The sequence below is a fragment of the Lissotriton helveticus genome, chromosome 9 (genome assembly GCF_964261635.1).
Source record: "Lissotriton helveticus chromosome 9, aLisHel1.1, whole genome shotgun sequence".
Taxonomy (NCBI): domain Eukaryota; kingdom Metazoa; phylum Chordata; class Amphibia; order Caudata; family Salamandridae; genus Lissotriton; species Lissotriton helveticus.
Window position 1 is genome coordinate 368,021,567 of NC_136070.1, and position 15,600 is coordinate 368,037,166.

Sequence of the window (15,600 nt, forward strand, 5' to 3'; positions counted from 1 at the left end):
CGTTCTCCGAGGAAACAATGCGTTTGACACGCATACGTTGAGAAAGAGGTAAATTTTGTTTCAACCCAGGTCGGTGAAAACTTTGATGATGTAGAATGGAGTTGCGATCAGTGGGTTTGCGGAAGATGGTAGTAGTCACTTTGCCAGCACGTCGTTCTACTTTTACATCCAAAAAATGAATGCACTCTCTATCAAAGTTCCAAGTGAACTGCAGTCGATCATTGACTAGATTCCAGGATTTGAGAAAATCCAAGAGCTCTTTTTCTGTTCCTGCCCATAGAATGAAAATGTCATCTATAAATCTCAAATAGAGCTTCCCCTTGTTTAGCCAAGCTGGTTGATTCAATATGTACAATTCTTCAAAGGATTTCATGAAGATGTTTGCGTACGACGGCGCCGCACAATTGCCCATGGCGGTCCCGCATAACTGGTGATACAATGTGGATCACAGAAACCAGTGTTTGCTCTGACTCAGCAGTAGCGTGGTGACGCGAGTGTCGACGCCGCGGAGGTGTGGCTAGCTGCGGGAGGGCGTGGGCGAGGGCGAGCTGTGCCGTGCGAGGAGGAGGGAGACACGGAGGCTCCGACGGGACGAGACGCGGAGGACAAGGTGACAAGGTGACAAGGTTCAGGGTCGGTGGTTAGCACGGCATCAAGGTGGTGGTGGCAGAGCTTGAGTGAGCTGAGGGAGGGAGCGGCGGTGGCGCCTAACAGCGCGAACACCATACAGCCGCGGGCAGGCAGTTTTAATCTACAGCTGAGCCCTGATCAAACGTGCTCCCCCTGCTCCGTCCTGGGCCGTACGGTGTGCCACTCGGTGTGTTGGCCAGCCCAGCCTAGCTAAGCCGCCAACCCCTGCCTTCCCCTGCCTTCACCTTCAGTTTTACCCCGAGGGTGCTCCCCACTGTCTTCAGGCCCTCGGCAGCCTGTTGTTAGTAGCTCGTTCTCTCGTCTGGCTCTGCTCGCCAGTGCTCGCTCCCCTTGTGGTGTGCTCTCCCGCTGGGTCGTCCACTGGGTTGTCCACCTCGGGTGCTATCCCTTGCCCCCCCCTGCCCCACTGAACCCCCCACTTGCTTTGCCTCGCCCTGTGTTCACTCGACCGGTGCCTACCACTGCCGGCGACCGGGCTGTGAAGGCACACGCTCCCCCCTCCCCCCACGTGGCCGTAGCTTTGCACAGGGGAGGGTGTGGCGCGGTGCCACGCTCAGTTCTCGGCCCCCCGGAGTGGCCGGCCCGGTTCAGGGTGGTTACAGGCTGCGGGGTGGGTGCCTGGGGAGTGTGAGGACAGTACAGGGGGCTGTCGGAGGCTGCCTGACGCGCGTACAGCCCACAAACAGCAACAACAGCAGCAGCAATAGCAGACTCCTTGGCAGTTGGGCCTCGCTGTCACAAGACAAGACAAGACAGTCAAGCTAAACCCTAAAAATCCTGCCAGAGAGGCAAAAGGGGATCCTGCCTCCCATCGCTGCCGACGTCTTTATGCTCAACCCAGGAGCCAGCATCTAGTAAAACCGCCCAAGGGAAGACCGGAGCTCCAGAAGAAGTCACCATTTTATTGGTCGTACCACCAGCGGTCCCTTGCGAGCTGGTCTCCCATCAGAAGCAATGAGATCTGGGAGAGTAAGAAGAACAACCGCCATAACAACAAAAAGGAAGAAGGCCAAACTGGAGGCGGTCCTCAAAACCACTCTTACGAGCCCTCGCAATTCACCGAAGTCCCAAAACTTGCCCACCTTGGGGAAGCAACATCTCAGCAAGAACAACAAGATCCTCGGCCAGTCACAAACCTTGAGCGGGCTAAAACCCCAGTCGCTACTGGACTACTTTAAAAAAGCGCCGGGTTCACCATTGGCCACCTCGCCCCCCCAACCGGGGGAGGCCACGAACACCAGCATCTCAGGTTATACAGGACATCTAGTAAAACCGGTAAAGTTAAACACGTCCTCCCCGCAAATGCTGTTTTCAACAACTATTAAAACGTCAGCCCCCGACCAAGAAGTATTCATCTTCGGGTCTGTACCAAATGACCAGAGCCTAGCCCTAGATGGTGGCGGGAGGACGGCGGAAGACTCGTCATCAGGCAACCAGCCCCTATTGACACAGCCTCAACGACCACTTGCCTCCAACAAGCAAAAGGCAGGTTGCACCCCACCGCCTGCTGTGCCGCCAACCACCGACGCATTCCCCCAAGTAAGCCAGCTAGTGAACTCACCCTCCCAGTCAGCTCAACACTTTAACAGCTCAAAGGAGGTTATTTCAGCGTCTCACCGTCAATTAATCTTCCCACAAATCCACAAGTTCCTCAACCAGGCATCCAACAATGTTGTTGAAAACCTACTCCAGCTGGACACTAATAGTCCTCCAAAGGGAAGTCCGGTCCTGCCCATCCAACAACAATGCTTGCTTTCACCCCTAACAGTAAAAATAACTTCACCCAACTCATTTCATAAACCTGACATAAACGATTACAACCCAGCGGACTTGTCCCTATTTCTGAAAAACTTGCAATCCCCTCCTACTCCAAGTCCGAAAATAACCAAACAGCAAGAAGCACCCTCCACACAGAGTCTTTGGCCCCAACTACTTGAAACATTTCAATCAACAGTTCTTGCATTAAACTACCATTCAGATAAACTGGATACGCAGGTTGACTTATTGAACACGCTAGCAGTATTTACAGCAGGGATCGACAATAAACTAGACAAACTGAATAATTTAATCATTGACGCACAATCATCCTCAAAACTATTACAGACGGTTTGCTGCTGCTGTCTAATTATTGACTCACTCTCCTCTCTGCCAGCTATCCTCTCCATCGTTATAGACGAGGTTAAGCAGCTGAAAGAAGGCGGCTCGCAAAAAAATCTACATAAGAAATCGCAAACCTCTACAAACTCGTGTTTAGAACCTGATAACACCCAGTCACCCTTTGCATCTGCTCCCCAGACAAGCGGGGACCAAGATCCCCAACCAGGCGAAGGCACTAACCAAATATCACCACCTTTGCATCAAATGCTCCCACGGACCTTAGCTCCGGTCCCATTCGGGCTAGTAAACAATATCAACCCCAATGGGGGAGAGCTCCAAGGCAGCATGGTGACCTCAGAATCCCTCAACTCAGAAATACAGTCCGCCCCTATGCCCCCCCTTTCCAAGAGAGAGCGCAAACGCCAACGCAAACATAGAAATAAACATAAAGTCAAAGAAACATCTGCCCCCCAGAAATTATTTCCCGTTTTTACAACGACTTCCAAGAAGGCAGGTGTAAACATTTTATCAACTCCTTCATCCCCTATAAAGGTAGCGCACAATGATCCACTAGGGGGCCTATCCCTAAGTCCTAGTCGAAACCTCTCCTCAAACGGTGGTGCCCCAAGCATTCCATCTGGCTCTCAAGGGGCACATGCACAAATAGAGGGACCCGTTCTGCAGTTCGACACAGAAATACCAAGGGCACCACTCAAGGATCCTCCCATCTCGAGGCACATAGGCACTGATTCACATCTCCAACCAGCCCCTCAACCCCCTCTGGCAGAGCAAGAAAAACACAATACAGACATTACTCCTCCAAAAACAATCTTCATTCATAAACCAACCAATCTGCAAACTAGGCAGGTAACGTGGCCAGAATCTCAACATCAGCCTCCTCCCCCTCAAAGAACGTATAGAGGGGTCTCTCTTGAAAAAGCCCACAGCCCAACTAAAACTCACGGCCTCACAGGGATCAAAAGTGACCTAAAACATACTTTGATCCTATTAGTCCCCGAATATAAATCAAGGGGGAGGTACGACACCCTTAACAGGTCAAACATATTAAAACTAGTAAAAGACATCCCGGGGTTTTGAAGCACTATTATCGGATGATATAGACTCAATTGAATTCCTGCCCCCAAGGGGCTCCCAACCTTCCGAAGCAACTCTGGTGTCATTTAGATCACCCCACTGGGCAGGAGTGTTCATGGACCACAAAACCGCCTTTCGGGATTGGGGCATCAGGATTTACCCGTACTCCACCCCTGGCTACCCCACAGTGTTTTTAAATCGGCCAGGAGTAGGAACAAAAGCAGAAAGTCTCTCAGCTGGCTACAAAACTAAGCCTTATTCAATCCTAAAAAACGCGCTGGGGATCGCAGATACACAGATACCCCACTCTACTGGGAGACAAGACCCCGACAACATCGAGGGATGGGGATGGCTACCGGCCGTCCTGTCATGCGGGAAAACAGTCTGACCACAGGATGTGCCTTCAGTGGATCAAAACCACCAAGCACCGGTACAACCATACCTTCAAAAAACCGTGATCAAGACAAAGACAGACTCCGTTTTCACGTTGTGTTCATGGAACATCAGTGGCCTCCAGCAACAAATTAAATGATCTAGAGACACATTCCTTCATATACGGGCATGCACTAATTGCCCTGCAAGAAACATGGGCAACTCAGAGCTCACCAGTCACAGGGTTTATTGAAATATGGAGGCCAGGAATTAGAGTCTGCCGCTATGGCCACCCAAAAGGGGGTCTGTCAATCTATGTTTCAAATACCCTGAAAGGTCCGATTGTTCCACTGTACTTTGAGGAAGACTGGCTACTTGGGGTTAAAATTAAATCATGGACCAAGCAACGCTCACTTCTTCTCCTCAATGTGTATATCAACCCAAGCACACAGACAAAAAAAGGTCATCTGGCACGCTTATCCACAATCATGAGCGATTTGGCCGCTGACCACCCCGATTCGGACTGCATAGCAACGGGGGAATTCAACACAAATCTCTTCCAGGGCAAACCTACAGACCTTGATGGACTCTCTCCATTTACTCAACTGGATGTGCCAGACCAATCTAAGCCTCCAAACCAAGCCCATTGTGCCCTGGGCGAGCTCCTCGTGTTACAACTCTACAGCGCTGGATACCTGGTAATGAACGGAAGGACACCGGACGACACCCCCCCCCAAATTGGACCTGGACAAACGGGCACAAGAAAACCTTTCTGGACTTCTCTATCTGCAACTCAGACCTGTTCCTCCATCTGGCCAGCTTTAGCATCCTACCACGACAGGAAAGTGATCACCGTCCACAGGTCATTACTCTTAACATAAAGCCGGAGTACCATTCGCCTGCCTTAAGTACTTGTACTGGGATTTATACCGAGAATTTGAGGCGCCTAAAATGGAGCGACGATATAGGCCCTAACATTACGAAGGCAAGTTTGGCTCTACTCAATGGGGTCACAAATCAGACGGCTTCCCCGATTACCGTATGGACGTCCCTCTGTGTACAACTGGTCACGCTTTTTCCTGTCAAACATCACCAACACAACGCCAGCACAATCCGGCAGTTTTCACTCTCAACCCAGTCGAGGGCGTTGAAGAAAGCCAGGAACAACGCCTTGCGGGCATTTACAAAATCCCCAGGAAATAATGATCTCAGTAATGTGTACAAATCAGCGCAAAAAACATTCAGGATGGCCACACAAAAAGACAAACGTCTATATCAAAACCAGCTATGGGCCAAGCTTCTTTGGGAAAGCAAAAACCGCAACGCGAGAACATTTTGGGCTTTGATCAACCGCTCCAACTCGGGGGCATCAAAAGTTGGGTCGGCAAACATACAGGAATCAGACTGGGCTGCCTTCCTGACCGACCACTTTAGGTCCCCGGAAAGCACTGCGACAATAGGAACCAGCCCCACCAAAGCGGGAGAAGCTCCCCAAAGTATCTGCAGTCGCAAGAACTCAAACTGTGAAGGCTATTGTACTGACGAGATCAAGATCAACGAAGAAATGGTTGTCAACGCTGTGACGAAAGCAAGATCGGACGGGGCCCCGGGCCCAAATGGTTTGCCTCAGAGACTGTTTAAATCCAACAAAGCTTTTTGGTCAGGGCACTTAACCATCTTGTTTAATTTTGTGCTTAGGACTTCTACTGTTCCAGATTCCTGGCGTGGGGCTATAATTCACCCAATCCATAAATCGGGCTCCCGCGCCACCCCAAGCAAATATAGACTAATCGCCCTCCTTGACATCGAGGCAAAGCATTACGCAGGTATTCTTCTGAAGGAGCTGAAGGGATGGGCAGAACAGCGGGATTTGCTACCAATGAATCAAACAGGCTTTACTGCCAATTCAGGGACCCTGACTAACTTGCTTACATTGTCTATAATTATCGACAAAACGCTTTCATCATCAAGATCTGTGCACTGTTGTTTTGTTGATTTTAAAGCTGCGTTTGACCGGGTCCCAAGGGCAGCCCTATGGGGTAAACTGAAAAAATGGGGGATCCCTGAAAAACTTCGGAATGCAATAATCCAACTTCATTCACACACCTGGGTCCTTGTGAAGCTGGGGTCCGGCACGCACCTCTCACGGAAAATCATGACAACCAGAGGAGTCAAACAGGGGTGCGTGCTGGCCCCCCTCCTTTTTAACCTGTTTATTGCAGACCTGCCGGTCTCACTTGATGAAATAAACAGTCATCCCCCTAAGGTTGGAGGCGTAGCAATAAGCAATCTTCTTTACGCCGACGATCTGGTTCTTTTTAGCCTTACTCGGGTTGGGCTCCAAAGGCTTTTGGACAGGCTACACAGTTACACATCTAAGAACCAACTTGAGGTAAACTTAAAGAAAACCCAAGTTGTGTCCTTCAGAAGGAAACGCAATGGAGGCGGCGCGAGGTCATATAATAATAATAATTTAACAACAGGACGCTCATACAAATATTTAGGGGTCTACTTTGACTCCAGGGGTAATTTCCTCAAACAGCGTGACGAAATTGCACTAAAAGCCACGATCCTACAGGTCACATTATCTAAGCTTGCTAAAGAGCTGTCCGGTCCAACTCTCTCATTCCTATTGGAAATTTTGAGAGCAAAAATCGGACCCTCCCTTACGTATGGTAATGAAATATTTAGGGGTAAGCTAAACACAACTCTGAATCAACTTGTGACCAAGATTTATAAAAAAGTGTTACATTTGCCCAAATCTTCCTCTGCTGCTCAGATCAGGCTAGAATTGGGCTTATTAAATCATGAGGCCTCCAACATCGGCACATATTTAAACTTCTGTCACAAACTCAGAAAAGCAGCTATAGGTACCTTAGAGTCTCTAGTTTGGTTGGAGATCAGTCAGAAGAACCCTGGGGGCTCGTATGGCCGCCTCTTTACAGACGCTATCTGCGAAATGGCGGTGGGTGATCTATGGGCTCTCAATCCCAGCATGACAGCATTTAAAACATGTATCAAAAAGAGTGTCAGAATGTGCTCACTTATTATGGACAAAGAGCTACTCCGTAGACGCAGTCATGCATGGTCAGTCATGAACTCATATGGGCGTATATCTCCGGCTACTTACCTCTCCTGCACCTATTCATTGTATTTAAAGCGGAGTTTTCTGGCCATTAGATTGGGGGTTTGGCGTTTTTTAAAAGACCTGCCCGCATGGCAGCACACCACGGAAGATTTAACCTGTAGAGGGTGCGGTATGACAACTGAAACGCTAGAGCATGTGGTCTGCTTATGCCGCGCACTTACGTCCCAACGCAGACGTAAACTTAGAGCAGAGTGGAACAGGTTGGGTATTCGGACCTGTTGACAGGCAATTATCACCTCTCTGTGCCCAGAAAACATACCCCTGAATATCGCCATTGCAACATATATTCGGGATGCTTATCGCATCTTTACAGCAAAGGCGCAAGGAGCAGCAACCGCCCGCGCTGTTCTGCCCAGTGACCCAAACCAAGCTGCTTTTAAGCCTCTAGTTTTAAGTATAGAATTATGAGTCCTAGCTGTTAAACGTCTGCACATGAATTCTCCCTGCTCTCGGCAAAGTGTTATCGCTGTCTAATACCTAATTGTTTTAATTTTTAAGGTGTAATATAATTCGAGTAACAGGCGTCGATAGTTTTTTATTGTTTAACTGTGAACAAGTATGTTTTGTAGTTTTTTAATTACAATGTACCAATTTGTGGATTCAATTTGTTATGCTTTTAAGGATATTTCTCTTTTATCCAAATAAAGATTTTATTATAAAAAAAAAAAAAACTGGTGAAACCATTCATCAAATACTGTAAAGTAACTGTGGTATAAGGTGAATACCATCAGTTCCAAGAGTAATACCTCCAAGTCGGCATCCAGATCAGAATTGGCTAATTTGTGTTCCACAGCTGTTATTCCAAGGTCATGTGGTATAGAAGTGTACAGTGACCAAACATCCACTGTGCACAATATCAACTCCTGATCTTCCAGCGGTTCAACAGTTTGTTGTAGTTTGATAAGAAAGTCAGTAGTGTCCCTGACATGTGATCGCGTGTTTTGAACAAATGGTTGGAAATATCTGTCCAAAAACTTGCCAGTGGTTTCATGCATGCTTCCTTTGGTCGAGACTATGGGTCTCAAAGGTGGTCTGGTGGGGTGCTTGTGCACCTTCGGCAGCATGTAAAGGGTTGGAGGTTTAGGATTCATAGGTGTAAGGTAACGTCTTGTTCGATCATTGATGGTTCCATTTTCAAAAGCCTGACTGATGATGTCAGTGAGGATAGAAGAAAACTCGTTGGTGGGATCCATGGCTAAAGGTGCATAAATGTTCAAATCCGAAGTGTGGGCCTGAACTTGTTCAGTATAATAGGTGGATCCATGATCACAAGGGCACCACCCTTATCAGCAGTTTGACATACAATCGAAGAGTTGTTAGCAATTTTTTGCAAGATGTTATTCTCCTTTTTGGTAAGTTGTCATGTTTGATCCTGGATTGAAAGGGAAGCAGTGCAATGTCTCTCTTTACTAAATTTTCGAACATGTCGATAATCTTGTGACTCACGGGAGCCATGAACGTGCTGTGAGGCCGAAGTCCACGCAACATGTCATCCTCCTGCATGGGAGCGGTTACCACATTGTCAAAGTAATGCCTTAAACGGATATTCCGAAGAAGCTTGAAGGTGCTCACCTCTAATTCAAGGGTGTTAGTTTTGGTGGTTGGCACAAAAGATTGACCTTTCTGTAAAATGCGCGTTTCCTCATCATCCAATAGTGTGGATGAGATGTTGATCACCAAATTATCCTGCGCCAGTGGGGGGAGCTTTGTAGTAGTCTTCTATTGTTCACGCTGACTGGCCAGGCAGCGTTATCCCTGGCAGCACGCTACAGACACTAACTTTGGTTTATAGCGGATTTACTCAGCTGTGCAAGTCTTGCCTTTATTCTTTGTCAGTCTCAGGATTACATCAGGTCTCTCCAATAAATAAACATGCCAAAATGAGCAACCAAAAATAATGTCCTTCCCTTATAAACACTCCCCGTGAAGATAAGGAAAGTTCTAGTTTGGGGGTGTGTCTCTACCTCGTTTTCAACAGTGTCCACAAAAAGAAACAAGCATTTACAATGCAATGGTTTCGCCTTTGGAAAAGTTAGAGCTATTGGCATTGTAAATGACAACATTTGTATTTATGTGTTGGTTTTGAAAACAGATAAATAAATGGCATTGTCATTTACAATGCCATTAGCTTAATCTCTTGCAAATGTGAGACCTATTGTACCCTACGGACGCGCTCAGCAGACAGCAATTACTACCACACACACACACTCAGATCCCCACGCACACACCCAGAGCCAGCCACACACACACACCCAGAGCCAGCCACACATACACACCCAGAGCACGCCACACACACTCATGAAAGAAATCACAGTTACCTGTTGGAGCTCCTTGGCATATAGGGAATCCTTCGCTTGAACTCCCACTACTGGAGCGGAATCATTCTCCCAAGGCAGTTTGTTTTTCCCTTTACCTGCGCTTAACACCCTCCTGGCACCAACGGTGGGATCAGCCAGAAGCAGTAGGTCATTAAAGGATCCGTGGCGCCTGAGGGCACAGTCACCACTGGGAGTGTGCACACTCTGAGTCCTACATCCAGACAGAAGCCAGTCTGAGTCCGCTCCTGGAAGAATGTGAGCACCTCTTCCATGAGCAGAGGTAGGTAGAGGGGTGGCATAGTCTACTAGACCTTGTGCATCAAGTTTGGGAAGGGTTTTTCTGGCTAGCCTTGCCTGGACTGCATGCATCACTCCATCCCCCTCCTCATTAAGTTCCAAAATATCCACGGCCTTGAAGAGGCTGGCTTTATCTGAACCCATGGACGAAACCAGCAAGGCAAATGCCTCCAGCGCTGCATGGCGTACCTTTCGTTTAATATCCACAAGACAGGGGGCAATGTCCCGGGAGAGTTGAGGCAGGTTGAAATCTTCACTTGGGTAGGTGAGCAGAGCACGCACACACACTCAGATGCGCACACATATATAGGCACAGAAACATAGGGACGCACACATCTCCAGACTCAGATGCTTTCACATACACAGGCAAACACACACACACACATACACACACACAAAGATGCTTTCAAATACACAGGCAAACACACACAGATGCGCACACACGCCCAGGCACGCACACAACCCCTTAGTACACAATTTGCACCACAGCTGGGATTCAAACTTATTTTGCAGCACATCGGGATGTACACGGCACTAGGGATACAGAAACAGTGTCCATCAGGAAACAAGACAGACTAGCCTCCCATGCCATTAGTTCACAGAGATAGAGCAGGCAGGCACATATCTGAGCAGTTAGGCAGGTCTCCTAGGAGTCCCGATATAGAACAGGCAAACACACCTCCCAGCCGGCCGCATAGGTATAACAGAGAGGCACTCGTTTCAACAAATCATGGAGATACAGCAGGCAGGTAATCCTCACAGCAGTACATGTAAGTAGAGCAAGCAGCTTCGCGCCCATCATTTTACAGATTTGTGTGCCCAGGGGAATAGACAGCACTTGGAGGAGGAAGGAGGTCTTTCTTTTAGTTATCCAGGTCCCATGCTTTGGATCAACCTTCGCTTGGTGAGTAAGAAAGAGGGCAGTTTTATATCCTCCAGGCATGCCTTGAAACCCCTTATTTTCCGTTAATATCCCTGTACAAGCTACTCTTTTACCTTTAGTAGTCTCGACGTCAGGAAGCCAAGTGGTGACAGTGCACTTTACATTTAATACACAGAAATCATTGAAATACTAGATCTAAGCAGGGGTTGGCTTTCTGAAGTCCATGCCCCAGACAGAGGAGCTCACCTACCAGCTATGGGAGGCTGGCATTACATAGAAGTCTAAACTTGTATTCTGCAAATCATGGTTTAGGACTGGTGCTCTCATAGCACCCTGAAATAGACAGCCATGAAACCCACAGCTAGACGTTCCACTGAATACACATCTAGGTATGGCAATTCAGGCCAAGGCCCTGTCCCAACTAAACGAACTTGACCCATGTCACGCCCCTGGACTTAAGCAGGCCAAGCTGCATAGCAGATTAATAAAATATCCCTAGGAGGCCGAGTGAATGCTGTAACAATAACATGAAATCCAGCTGTGGGCAAACAAGTACAGAGCAGCAGGAATAAAGAATGTTCATCAGCAGCTGTGAACACAGGCTGGCGCCATCCGATACAAGCAGGACGGGTTGGCAGCAACAAAGAAAGGAGAAATCACATTTGTCAACCAAAACACCGATCATCAGCACGTAGAGAGACGCAAACTAACGCTAAAACAGCCCAGACTTTACCTTAAAGCGGCATTTCACTATCCGGGTAAGTCCATATGTGTGCATTTGCAGTGCAAAACGGAGACACAGAATTACAGAACTGTTTGCATAAACTGCTCGCACAGTGAAGATTGCTGGATGGAAATAATGGACATTCGAATTCTATGTTTGCACGACCCGGGTTAAAAGCTACTTCCAGAACACTGATTCTATGTTCATATTCAGGTAACCAGACCCAAACGGGACAGTGCAACTACGGGCGAAGTTTACATCTACTTGCGAAGTAACACCGAGTTGTTGTATACTGAACCTCGACGAAGCGACGTCCACAGAGCGAACACTTGGGCAGTGCAAATAAAAGTCACCTGCCTTTCGTCCGGGGTGTGTGTTTTTTAAAGTACGGGACGAACTTCCCACGGTACAATGCAGCGCAGTGCCTAACACGCCTCCGTTGTCACACCAGCAGTACAGTTGATTGTTTTTGTTCAATACTCTGCCAAGTGGGATGAGTACACAATGAGCGGGCTAAATGTCTGCGGGATGCAAACGAGTACTCTGGAATCAGCACGGAAACAGTTGGGAGACCTGTTTAGCAGTAGGTTATACCCGCTGGACATCTTTGATGAGGGAAAACAGCAAGACAGAAGTGGACGTCATTGCAAAGCTACGCAAAGCATAAACAAGTCAGGTCCCGGGCCGGCCAGCCAATCACAGCGCGGCCCAGGAATGACGTCACGGGGGTGTCCGGGGCCGGCAGCCAATCGCAGCGCGGCCCGGGACAAAGGGGCGGGGCTTAAAAAAAGCACCAGAAACGCCCCCGAATCGCGTTTTCGAGAGAAAGCGCGATTGACAGCCTCTGCCTCCCAATGGCTAGCCTCCATTTATGGAGCTAGCCAATGAGAGGCAGAGGCGGTCCGAACCTCACTACTAAAAACAAAAGATTTCGATTGGGAGGGGCTTCGCCCCTCGCCAAAGTCGAAACCTAAAAATAAATACTGCCAGTAATATCCCTAACTAAACTAACTAAGTATCTTCCTGCAGTCCGTGTATTCTGCCCACTCGTATATTCAAAATAAAATAAAAATGACAAGCGTGGCTGGCGTGCGAGCTCAGGAAACATTGTTTAAAGTGACAGCGCTCCTCGCGCCCTATCAACACTGGGACTAATCATCTGCCCAACCAGCAGAAAGGAAGAATTAGCAGGAAGGCAGAAAAGACACAAAGGGCTCCTCGCACTCTATCGCCAAACAAAAAGAAAGTCTTCAGCGCGTCCTCGCGCTCGGGGTAATCAAAGTCTGTGGAACGCCGAGTAATGCTGTTTTATTAAAAAGGGAAAACAGGCTCCAACGCGACCTCGCGCTCAAGGCGGTAAGGAAGAGAAAGTTATACTGTACAGCCTGTCCGGGCTGATAAGAAAGTATTCAAAAACATTTTGACAATGAATCAGCAGAAAGCACAGCTCACCAGGTACCGTGATGAACAGGCCAACAGGAACTCACAGGCAGGAAGGGGGTAGTCCTAGCAAAAAAGCCAAGCACCTGAAAACAGGAGCAGGCAGCTTATATGCTGCAGATGTTACTTGATCTTAGACTAGTGCAGCTTGGGAAAGCATACCATCTGTTTGCCGTTGCAGTGCATTATAGGAAGGGTAGTTTTTTGGGTGCGATCAAGTAAGGACGTGTACAGGAAGCCTGACAGTTAACGTCTCTCAGCAGAAAGAAATTCTGTTATATTACTGACCTCTCCTGGTCGTTTTCTATCAAGACAGTTAAATAGAGGCAGTTGAACAGAAAAAAAAGTCCCTACGCGGAAACAGACAAGTCCTAGAGCTGATCTCCAGAGCCCACAAAGTACATACACATATAAATATATACTAAAGTATATACAAGAGTTCTCGAATGCTTGACCTAAAAACAAAAGCCGAATGATTTTCCAGGCATCGAGCCAAATGAAACGGTAAACACCCCTTATGTAGATCTACCGTGGCAATGTGAATAATTTAGAGACTATGGTTGATGTTTCCTCTGTCACTGTGAAAAATACAGCTGAAAAGAACAAGGCAAAGTGAGAGTAGAAGAAATAGTTGCAGACATGTTCTAAATACAGACATGCTCATTGAGTTCACATGGAAAATGGTGAAAATGAAATAACATGACAGGCGTCTGCTCTTATTTTGATGGTGTTACTATAAACAGGATGGTCATCTCCTTGTATAAAGCGCAACATTTTTAACTTGTCATTTAAACCTTTTGTGACACGACTGTCCACACATGTTATCCAGAAAGTTTCTCTCTTGTCTAGAGTCTTCTGTGTATTAGTGTTGGGATGAATGGTAATTCATCAAATGGAAAGATTAACATTGCAGTTTAAAATTGCGCAGATAGGCTCTGCAATGGCATGCGTGAGACAGGTTTAAAGGGCTTCTTAAGTGGGTGGTACAATCAGTGCTGCAGTCCCACTAGTAGTGTTTAATTTACTGGCATATGTAACACCACTTTACTAGGGACTTATAAGTACATGTATTATGCCAATTGGGGATAAGCTAATATTATCATGTTTAGAGCAGGCACTTTAGCACTGGTTAGCAGTGGTAAAGTGAACAGAGCCCTAAGGCCAGCAAAATCGAGGTCAGTAAGAATGGAAGGCCCAATGTTTAGGGGAAAACCACCGTAAGACTGACAGGCGTAACAAACATGTCACAATGATCTGTTTTAGTCCTGAGGGAATGCCTTTCATGTTAATTTGGCCTGCAGATCCTTTCACTTGCTGGCAAAGGTGCCAGTCCCAAGAGCATCCACTTTAGGGATCTATGTATAATAGACTCTGCTGTATCTGTTCGTACTTTGCTCTTCTGCCCTTTCTGTAGTGCATTTTCAATCGCTATAACCCATACTGTAAACTTAATACAGGTTTATCCCTATGGCAATTTAGGCATCGTTTGAAAAAGACTTTGTTAAGGCAGGCCACTGATAATCCTGTTCTCTAGAGCAGTGGTGCATAACTCTTTGACTTTTGTGGCCCGGCCTAATGATTACTGGAACCCAGGGAACCCCACTGAATCACTACTTGAATCCAGGGATCCCTTACAATCATTATTTGAATATAATGTCCCCTACTGAGTTATTGTTGAAATATGGGGACCTTATCTTCAGCAATTTACATGCAAGTTATTTTAACCACAAAACTATTCACACAAACACAGAAACAAGCATGTATCAAACAGATACATGAATGATGACATAATCTAATTATTTGAACCCCCCCCCCAAAAAATGTATTTTAATGGGAAGGTTGAAGCATTTCTAAATTCAGTAAAGTCCACCCATCGTTCATGCTATCGTCTGTTTGATGCACTTGCACTGCTCCAATAAATCAATCTGATACCAACTTAATTTTTAGCCTCCAATTCCAATTTCTTTAAGATGAATTTAATGTTTTACATATTTCAATAAAGAGATATATTTACATACACTGTATTAATCTGCTAATTTTACTTAATTTTCAAAGCAGTCACAGACCCCCTGAGTAGGCCTCATGGAATCCCAGAGGTTACTGGACCACGGGTTAAGAACCACTATTCTAGAGTGCATTGCCTCCACGCATACAGAAGAATAAGTATTGAGTTGGCCTTTCGCAAAGCTCTTTATACTCAACCTATTCTGCTGAACTACTCGAGTGGGGTTGAACGCTTTACTGACATGAAGACTGCTGGTAATAGTACACTCAAAACTGTCAGTCAACCCTTAATGGCTGACATGAAAATCTCGTCTCAGGTAAATGGCTACGAGGCACGATATTTATTCTCCACTCTGAATGTTTGTTTTTACAAAAACACTGGATGGTCATTTTGTTAAGTTATGTAATCTGCCACCAGGACTGTACACCGTATACTGCATCAAGCAATGTTACCATAGGAAAGTTTTTAATTGCACCCATTCCGTGAAAGCACCACTTTTGAACGACATAGTTCTCATCTCCCTTTGTATTTGGTTTTGATAACTGCTGTACATTAAGTTCTAAATAATTA